This window comes from Euprymna scolopes, chromosome 34 (genome assembly GCF_053919585.1).
Source record: "Euprymna scolopes isolate OS-2025 chromosome 34, ASM5391958v1, whole genome shotgun sequence".
Classification (NCBI taxonomy): domain Eukaryota; kingdom Metazoa; phylum Mollusca; class Cephalopoda; order Sepiida; family Sepiolidae; genus Euprymna; species Euprymna scolopes.
In genome coordinates, this window is record NC_136515.1 from 66600390 (window position 1) to 66610105 (window position 9716).

A 9716-nucleotide genomic window follows, 5' to 3' on the forward strand; every position below is an offset into this window, starting at 1 on the left:
GAGTTTTATAAATCAAATTTGGAAATCTCCCAGGACTAACTATGAAGCAACTTGATGTAAGGCGCTGCAAACCAAACCAAATTCGTCGCCAGTTGCCAGAAACATCGCTAAGTTAACTGAAGGACTAAAAGCCAAATAAGAGAGGCAATAGTTTTAAAAGAACCAAAAGTAAACACAATGTTTATTTTATACTCTACTTACGTGTTTTAATATATATACATATATATATATATATATATATATATATATATATATATATATATATAGTAAGTTATAAAATATATTGCGATTAAGCTACACTGAATATTCCGCGTTTCATCCACTCTAGGACTCTTCAGCTTATGCGCGAATTTTGTGATTGTTTGTTGTTTTTATATACGCATCTTTTATTGAGATTTTAATCTCCATATATATTTTATAACTTACTACCTCTACCTTCGTATTGAGCACTTTTGAAGTAAATACTTAAAGTTTACGCATAAATTTATACTTTCGTATATTAATTTTATGTGAGTAAAATAAGTAGTTATATATATATATATATATATATATATATATATATTTGTGAGTTCGTTCTCTATGGAATCGAAAATGCCTGGACCCAAAAAGAATGTATTTATGGGACTGGCAGTGATCTTAGATTAGTTTTTTTTATATCAAAATCCTTGCGATATGTATCGAAAATCGAAATAATCCGAGAAAAAGAGGATCAGGCGTTTGAAAAAAAGTTAACTCGTTACACCGCCTAACAGCATAAGTGCATTTGAACAGATTTATTGCAACACACGCCGAAAGGCTTGACATATAAAATTAACAGAAGATTCTTTGATATAACAGGAGCGCGTTCGAAATCGATGTTTCTGTTTAGAGTACAATTGAAGAAGGATACTTGACTTTTGCATTTTAAACTTTAAATCAAGCCATCATATTAAAATAATTTTGTAAAATCAACAGTAAGTTCTCTACAGTGTAATGTTGACTACAATGCATTGTAAATTAAGTCACTGCGCGGAGGCATGCGAAGCTTTCTTCGGGTGCGCTGCGATAGGGTCCCAACTAGAGCAGATAATCAATCGAGTTGATTAAAATTGGGCGATTTCACCGATTTTGATGACAATAAAATATGGGAGCATGAAATATTGGTCGATCCTCATTTAATCGCAGGCCACGTTGAGTCACTCTACTAGTATTAGCATTTCAGCCCGGCGTTGCCCGGGTGTTTGGAGGAGGATGTTGAGCAAAAAAAAAAGAAAAAAAGAGGTCAATTGTTTTAACTTTGACCTCTATTATGACCCCTTAACATTTATTGTTTTTGGCTTAAATCAAGTTATTAAGTCAGATCAATGTCCAAGAAACCTATATCTAAAATTACAAGTGTTTAGACCAAGAATTAGCGAAGGAGTTTGCTAGAGTTCTCAAATGTCAAATCATTAAACTTTGACCCCTTAACAGCAAAATTTCTGGCCGAAACCCAATCACAAAGATTTTCTCAAATCTCAGTACACTGTATATGAAATTTCGAGTAAGTAGACTTTAGATTGACAGACTTATTGCGTAGGGAAGTGTACACACACAGACACGTTCACTTTTATTTATATATATATATATATATATATATATATATATATGTATATATATATATATATATATATATATATATATATATATATATATATATATATATATATATATAGGTCCTGGATTTGACCTTAAACTACATCGAGTGGTGAGGCCCCAGCTTGCGGGCTTTGGGGAGTGTGGAGCCACCCTTTAATTGCCATTGCTCTCAGGTTCACTCTGACCCGGAGTGATAGTACCTGTTAGGGTCCCAACTATGGGTTAAATAGAAACCGACTTGAAAACACCAAATATATTCTATTAAAAAATTTTTTCTTCAAAATCTTTGGATTCGGCATTAAATACCCTGAAAAGGATTGATATGCCGTAAAACAAAATCAAACAACCAACCAAATATATATGTGTGTGTGCGTGTGTGTGTGTGTGTGTGTGTGTGTGTGTGTGTGTGTGTGTGTATGTGTGTGTGCCGCATTCGTCGACAGAACTCTTTGTCACATAACACATTGTAGGTCAATCTCAGCAAACTATTTTACAAACGCTAATGTCTTCCTTGAAATAAAAGATGCGTAAAGCACCCTTTCATATTTTAATCACATGTTCCTTTTATAAATAAAGGAGGCCATTTAGTTACCTTCTCTGTCGTCAATGTAACTTCAAAACAATCAACTGAACCACCCCAACTCCCCTAAATGTCCCTACCCTCTCAATGCAACCAATGACCCTCACAAACGCACCCACATGTCCATCTGTCAACTTCTACGCGGCCCTTTCAAAAATCAGCGTAACAATGCAAGCTATAAAACTATTGAAACTAAACCAAACCTTTTGTCCCCTTTTGGACAGAGAGAGAGAGAGAAAAAAAAGAGCCTCTACAAATTAACTTCAAGGATTGCTTTTTTTTCTTTCTATTGAAGGCCCTACACGGTGGTCGAGGTAGTTGTGCATTTGTTAGCATTGTTGTTACAGAGGATTGCCTTTTGTTAATGCTTAATTACCGTGTCCATAGAAAATGGGAGCACAAACAAATTTCGGAAGAGTTTCCCCCGATCAAAACAAACGAGCGAAAATGGCGTCTGAAACTTCAAGAACTGGAAAGCCGTATGAATGTGTGGTCATGTGTAAGGCTCAACGGCAGAGACGTCACAATATATGTTGCAGCTCTTTGCATAATAATACTGTGTATCATCATAACTATTTAGACGATTATATATATATATATATATATATACGACGTTCGTTCCAAATTAAAAGTCTTCTATTTTTTACGGTCGAAAAGTTAATGATCTACGAAGACAGGAGTTGTACCAATAAAACAGGGAGCTTTTCTACCCAGAATTTTTTTTTTTCTACATAGCCACAGCCATTCTTAATAGAGATTTGCTCGGACTTCAGTTATACAGTTTTACTTTTGACGTGAAATAGTGGCTTTCTTAGAGTCTCGAACCGTCAATATCTGCAACAAAGAGATAAAATTTTAAGGTTATTAATGCATAATGTCAGTCATCATAACAATGCTATACGTTTTGTTCCGTGTTGGCAGAGTAAGAGATAAGAGGCATTACTTTTTAGAATACGCCCCGTGATAAGAAAGAACTAATCAGGTACCAGAATCGATGTATAAAATATATCGAGTCGCTGTATAAAAATATACTGAATCGCTGTATAAAATATACTGAATCGCTATATAAAATATACTGAGTCGCTGTATAAAAATATACTGAATCGCTGTATAAAATATACTGAATCGCTGTATAAAATATACTGAATCGTTGTATAAAATATACTGAATCGCGGTATAAAATATACTTACTCGCTGTGTAAAAATACTGAATTGCTGTATAAAATATACTGAATCGCTGTATAAAAAGATGCTGAATCGCTGTATAAAATATACTGAGTCGCTGTATAAAAATACACTTAATCGCTGTATAAAAATATACTGACTCCCTGTATAAAAAATATACTGAATCACTGTATCAAATATATGCGATTCTGTAGAGGTTTTCATTCGTAGCTTTACGAAAGGAAAAGAAAACCTGAATGGATTAATACTACCATTGTTTACTTGTATTATTTTACAATTCAAAACTTTTCTGGCATGATCCCCACACTGACATCAATCTCTGTACTCATTGTCCCTATAAACATACGACGGTCCTTATCCATGAAGTTCTTTATTTAGCTAATCAACTCTGGTGTTCTGACTTCCTTACTTCTCCTACACGTCTCATCATCCCTTATAGACTCCTCTGCCTTCCTTGAATCTCTTATGCTACTCAAAAACTGATGCTCGATTCATGCAAAATGGTCCAAAAGCAGTCTTCATAATTCCATACATTTTTGTGACATTTATTTCAATTTTAAAACAGCATTTTATTACATATCGTTCTTCTAAAGTGTCCTCACGTTCAGATTGCATTTATAAATTTCACTAGCTGTGACAATCAGGCTTTAGGAAGATGTATTCCAATTCCTGCTGTAGCTGTTCGTTGGAACCTGAAATCATAAAATTTAGTCAGTCATTTGATAACATGTATAGCAATAAGATACTGAATTTTCAAGAGTCTGCGAAAATTTTAAATGAAAAATGAGGACAAATTGACGTAAACACCTAAAAAACGGGTCCAACCTGCTGGAAGCAGAAAATCGGGGAATAAACCAGAACAGCTGTCATAATATTATTTATTAAAGACTGAGACTAGCAAAATGACGTCTGCAAGAGAGTTAGTTAGAATTTTTTTATTGACATCAAGATATATTTTTAAACATCTTTTGGCATTTAGCTTAGCAGACTCGATATTTTCCATTTCTCTTTTGTTAAACAAAATTCATCAAAGGATGTTTTTAAATTCTACATATGTGGATAAAACATGTCTTAATAATTAAAACTAATGGATTTTATTAAGCAAATACGTTTGCCAAAGCTAGCACGTATTTTCATCGTAATCGCTCTGGGCTTGATCTTGTACCATCTTTGTCTTAGAGCCGGTACCTGTAAACCGTTTGACGATTGTGCCGAATAGGCGGAGTCAAAACTGTGTGGTATTTGAATGGCCCTTGTCACAGGATGTAGAATTGTCTTAACGAACATTGACAATTATGTCGTCTAGAATAATGTTAATATTTTTTTCTCATAGTAGTTTAAGTCATTAATGTTATGTAGCCGCGGTGAACGCTGGTAGTTTTTCAGCAGCCAGAAAATAACTTACAACATAAACGCGTTTTTTTTTTGTTTTTTTTTTTTTTTGTTTTTTAATGTGAGCATATTATTTTATTTCTTGTCTTGTTTGTGCGCGCCCGGGCTATAGACGAAGAGGAGAAGCAGGAGAGAGCGGATTCAACAGCGGACGCATCTAATGTCCCTTTCCGTCTGCTTTCTGACTGGTGGCTTGTGCTTCTCTACTGGTATATATGTGACCTGTTCTCTAACAGGTGTTCCAACCGCGGAAGCTCTTGACGTCAATAACATGACATTCACCCCCGTCGACATCAGTTTTGAGAGCTTCAACTCAGTGCGTTTTGGCTACCAACTGCCATACGTGTGTGTGTGTGTGCGTCTGTGCCCAGAGTTAACATGTCACAATTAACTTAGCTGGTATATGCAGGATTTCAGTAGGTTCCACGTTTTCCGTCTTCCAGTTGGGGTCAGATAGCTCCAGTTATCTGAGATGGAGGCCACTCTTCGATGTTGCAAATAACAGATACATTTCTGAGTCTTAATAATAACTCTACACCCGAGCAGAATGTAAACAGTCCAAATATAAGAACGTTACTCCGTAGATGGCCTGATAGTAAGTGTTAAAAATAACTTGAGGCGTTATAACGTGTTTGGGGCGATAGAGAGAACCAAGCTCATGAGAAGCGGAAGGAACAATAGCTCCCATGCATGAGCTTTGGAGAATTTCGAAAAATTTACGCTGACGAATGAAAGACCAAAGTCTATTCATAAAATAAAACATAATACATTTTGTACCTTAATCAACAACCGAACCCAAACTGCTTACCAGACCAGCTGCATATACCAACAAACACTACGAAGATGGAAAAGAAGAAGCATCAAAATCGAGTTGTATCACCAGAAATGATGTTAATGTTCTGAAAAATAGTTCCTGCAAGGCCGTTCATATAAAGAATAAACAAAGAACCCTGAGGAAAACTGTTATAATTGAGGAAGGCGGAGGAGGATATAGCATCCAGAGGTACGTGCAAGCGTCGAGGAGTAAGAAAAGGCATAATAATGTCAAGAACCTTGCAACCGATACTATAAGCCTTAAATCCGTGTAGATTGCCAAAATGCTGCGTCTTGCCCTACCCTATCCTGAAGTATCCATACACCGCCTATTGTACTTATTTACAACAGTTAAGAGAGGAGCAGTTAATGGAAACGTCGATCGCTATACTGGCTGTTATTAAAGAGATCCAAGCTTTCCATAAAATTAACAATCTTGTTGTTGACTAACATTTCAACATCCTTACTAATGAGAGAACGCTGGCGAACAAGAAATGTTTGCCAAATTGATCAGGAGTATTTTCGAGGATAACGACAAGAGGACTCTTTCAATGAATACGGAAAACATAAGTACTCGTAAGTTTTGATATCACGGTGATTTTCTTCATATGCGATATTCCCTTCGTTATGCTGCAAAATTCATCGTATTTGCTTAGTCACCTCTGATCCATTGTGAACTGGTGGGACGGCGAAATCTTCAATTTTGGCATTTTTTTTTTTACTATCGATTATTATAATGCTCGCTAATTTTACTTCCACGAATATTTCGATTTGTATTGTCATTGCGTAGAAGAATTTATACTTCCTTTACCGATAGTCTTCCCGGTTTATGCTTGTACAATTGGTCTGCATGTTCAAAATGCCGTTGTTTGTTTTGTTTCCAGACGCTTACCATGGATTTCTTGCTAAAAACAAGCATTAGGATCCTCTTGGATATGCAAAGCTTTCCCAAAATTGCAGCACTTTTTAGCCTAGTAATATCTGTTTTGTTGGTCCCCCGACAAAAGGGGGGGGGGTCCTGTAAATTCGCCCTTGTTTGTTCATCCGTTCGTCCGTTCGTCTGCTTGCTCTTTCCTTAATAACTATATCTTGGAATTTTTTGAAATTTTACACAAACATTGAACATGATAGTAAAAATGTAACAGAATTAATTGTTCGGGAAAACTCCGGTTGCCCTCTTTTGGATTGCCTTTCTAGTTAAAATGGCTAAAACTGACACTTGTGTGCTTATTAAAAAATTGATGCCCTGGAGTTTTATAAAACTTTCTGAAAAATTATAACTAACTGATTTCTGTATAATTTTGTTTGTCTATACTTCGCGATAATCCTTGGTGTGCGCAGGAGCTCTTTTAGGGCCAATAAAACACTTCATTTTGGGAAGTATCTTACCATATGTGTCCAAAATTTTCAGTGTATTCCTATTTAGCAGTTTTGCATGATTCTGAACTCAAATTTAAATATGTTTTGGGCGGAGTTAAATGTTCGGGGACAAATGATGCATTTCTTTTATTTGCATGGTGCAGAACTCAAATTTAAATATGTTTTGGGCGGAGTTAAATGTTGGGGGACAAATGATGCATTTCTTTTATTTGCATGGTGCAGAACTCAAATTTAAATGTTTTGGGCGGAGTTAAATGTTGGGGGACAAATGATGCATTTCTTTTATTTGCATGGTGCAGAACTCAAATTTAAATATGTTTTGGGCGGAGTTAAATGTTGGAGGACAAATGATGCATTTCTTTTATTTGCATGGTGCAGAACTCAAATTTAAATGTTTTGGGCGGAGTTAAATGTTGGGGGACAAATGATGCATTTCTTTTATTTGCATGGTGCAGAACTCAAATTTAAATATGTTTTGGGCGGAGTTAAATGTTGGAGGACAAATGATGCATTTCTTTTATTTGCATGGTGCAGAACTCAAATTTAAATGTTTTGGGCGGAGTTAAATGTTGGGGGACAAATGATGCATTTCTTTTATTTGCATGGTGCAGAACTCAAATTTAAATATGTTTTGGGCGGAGTTAAATGTTGGAGGACAAATGATGCATTTCTTTTATTTGCATGGTGCAGAACTCAAATTTAAATGTTTTGGGCGGAGTTAAATGTTGGGGGACAAATGATGCATTTCTTTTATTTGCATGGTTGAGAACTCAAATTTAAATGTTTTGGGCGGAGTTAAATGTTGGGGGACAAATGATGCATTTCTTTTATTTGCATGGTGGAGAACTCAAATTTAAATATGTTAAGGCCAAAAACGGCACCGTTTCTTTATTTTCACGAGGATTTGACGTACCCTGAGGACTTTGAGTGCTTAATGGGGGGGGGGACAGAGCAAATGCTGAACTTAATTATTTTTTATATGCCTCGTTCACTGTGTACTCACAGGAGACCATGCATACTTCACTTGTTTTGTGTTTTTTTTTGTATTTATTTTGGGCGTGTCTATGACATTAATTCATGATATAGTTTGGTGTTTCGTCTCTTGGGCAACACCCTATACATTTGCTGTTCCACTATTCTGAGAGGCATATTTTTCTTATACATTGATGATGATAGGGGCTAGCTAACATAGCCCAGCCAATATAAATACTCCCAAACATAATATACGTTCTCCTTTCGTGTCTATAGCTGTTTTCCTCATTGCCGTCCCTTGTATAGCCCCAGTCTTTCCAATGATTCTAATTTCTTCTGGTGTTTTCCGAGGTCTTTCAGGCCTATTCCTAGTACTCCTTCGATTCTCGGTAGTATGTTGGTTTTATCCTCATCATCATCATCATCGTCGTCGTCGTCGTCACATTATTATTATTATTATTATTATTATTATTATTATTATTATTATTATTATTATTATTATTATTGGCGCGATCAGTCATTGTTGTTTGATAGCGACGTCATTTGCCATAAAACGATTCCCGGTCCTCTAATTAGCATCAGTCCGAGGCCAAAGGGCGTTGGAGGGTGAGGTTGTCAATACTGCGGCGGTAAAATAAACCCAAACTGGTCGCGAACCTGGGTATGGTAGGGGAATCGGGTTGACGATTCGTTTAAACAACCGGTGAATAAAAGCTACAATCCTGTTCCTTTTTTGACAATGGCATTAGTCACGCGCGGAAATGTAAAGTCAGCCACTAAATGACAAGATCGCTATTTTCTTCAAATTCCGCTCACACCGCTAAGGACTTTTAAAAAATACTTTGTCGACTGACCCCCTCCTTTTTTTTATTTCGTCGTCTCGGTGCGTGTTGGACACGTGCCCTTTTCTGTCTCGCGAATATTTAAAGTCAGTTTATGGGTGGCGGAAAAAGGGGGCAGGGGAAAACGAAAGGACGCATGTGCCCGCCGAAAGAACGAAAACTCGATGTGACAGACAATGCAAAACAGGGATTCTGACGTTTTTGATGAAGTATGGAGTTTCCCAAGTAACTTTGACACACGAAGGAAACCAGGACGCATTAGACGTGCGAATATCGCATATGCAAGTTAATCTAATCGCTCTGTATCGACTCGACCGCTCTGTTCGTAATGTCTCTGTGAGAATTCAAGTGTCTCTCTTTCTCTTGCATTGTTATTTAATGTACTTACATTGGTTTGGGCAAGCCAAAAATATATCTTCCTATAGAGGAGCCGTCACCTATCAAGGTCCGCAGGCCACTCGAGGATAAAATGGTCGGTATAACAACAGCTGAGTGGAAGATTTTGCTTGGATTTGGATCGAATTTGATGATGTAATAGGATGGTATGGCAAGAATTGTTCACATTGAACTTGAAAACGACCATGCTGAAATCAACTGGCAAGTATCTCAGTGGAACCGAGTTACTTATATAAATTAAATGGAAACATTGATCAGTGTTTTTACTTCTATTATTATTATTATTATTATTATTATTATTATTATCAATAATAATAATAATATTAATAATATGTGCTGTATATGAGTAATCGTACGGCACAATCACGTTGACACACCGGTTCTCGCCAGATCACCGAAGTTAAGCAACGTCGAGCCTGGCCAGTACCAGATGGCTGACTATTTGGGAAGGCTAGGTGTTGTATGTACCTTCTGGGAAGATTGGGGTCAGCACCCTCATCTTGTAAAAAGAACTCCTCGCTAAAAAAAGCATCTACAAA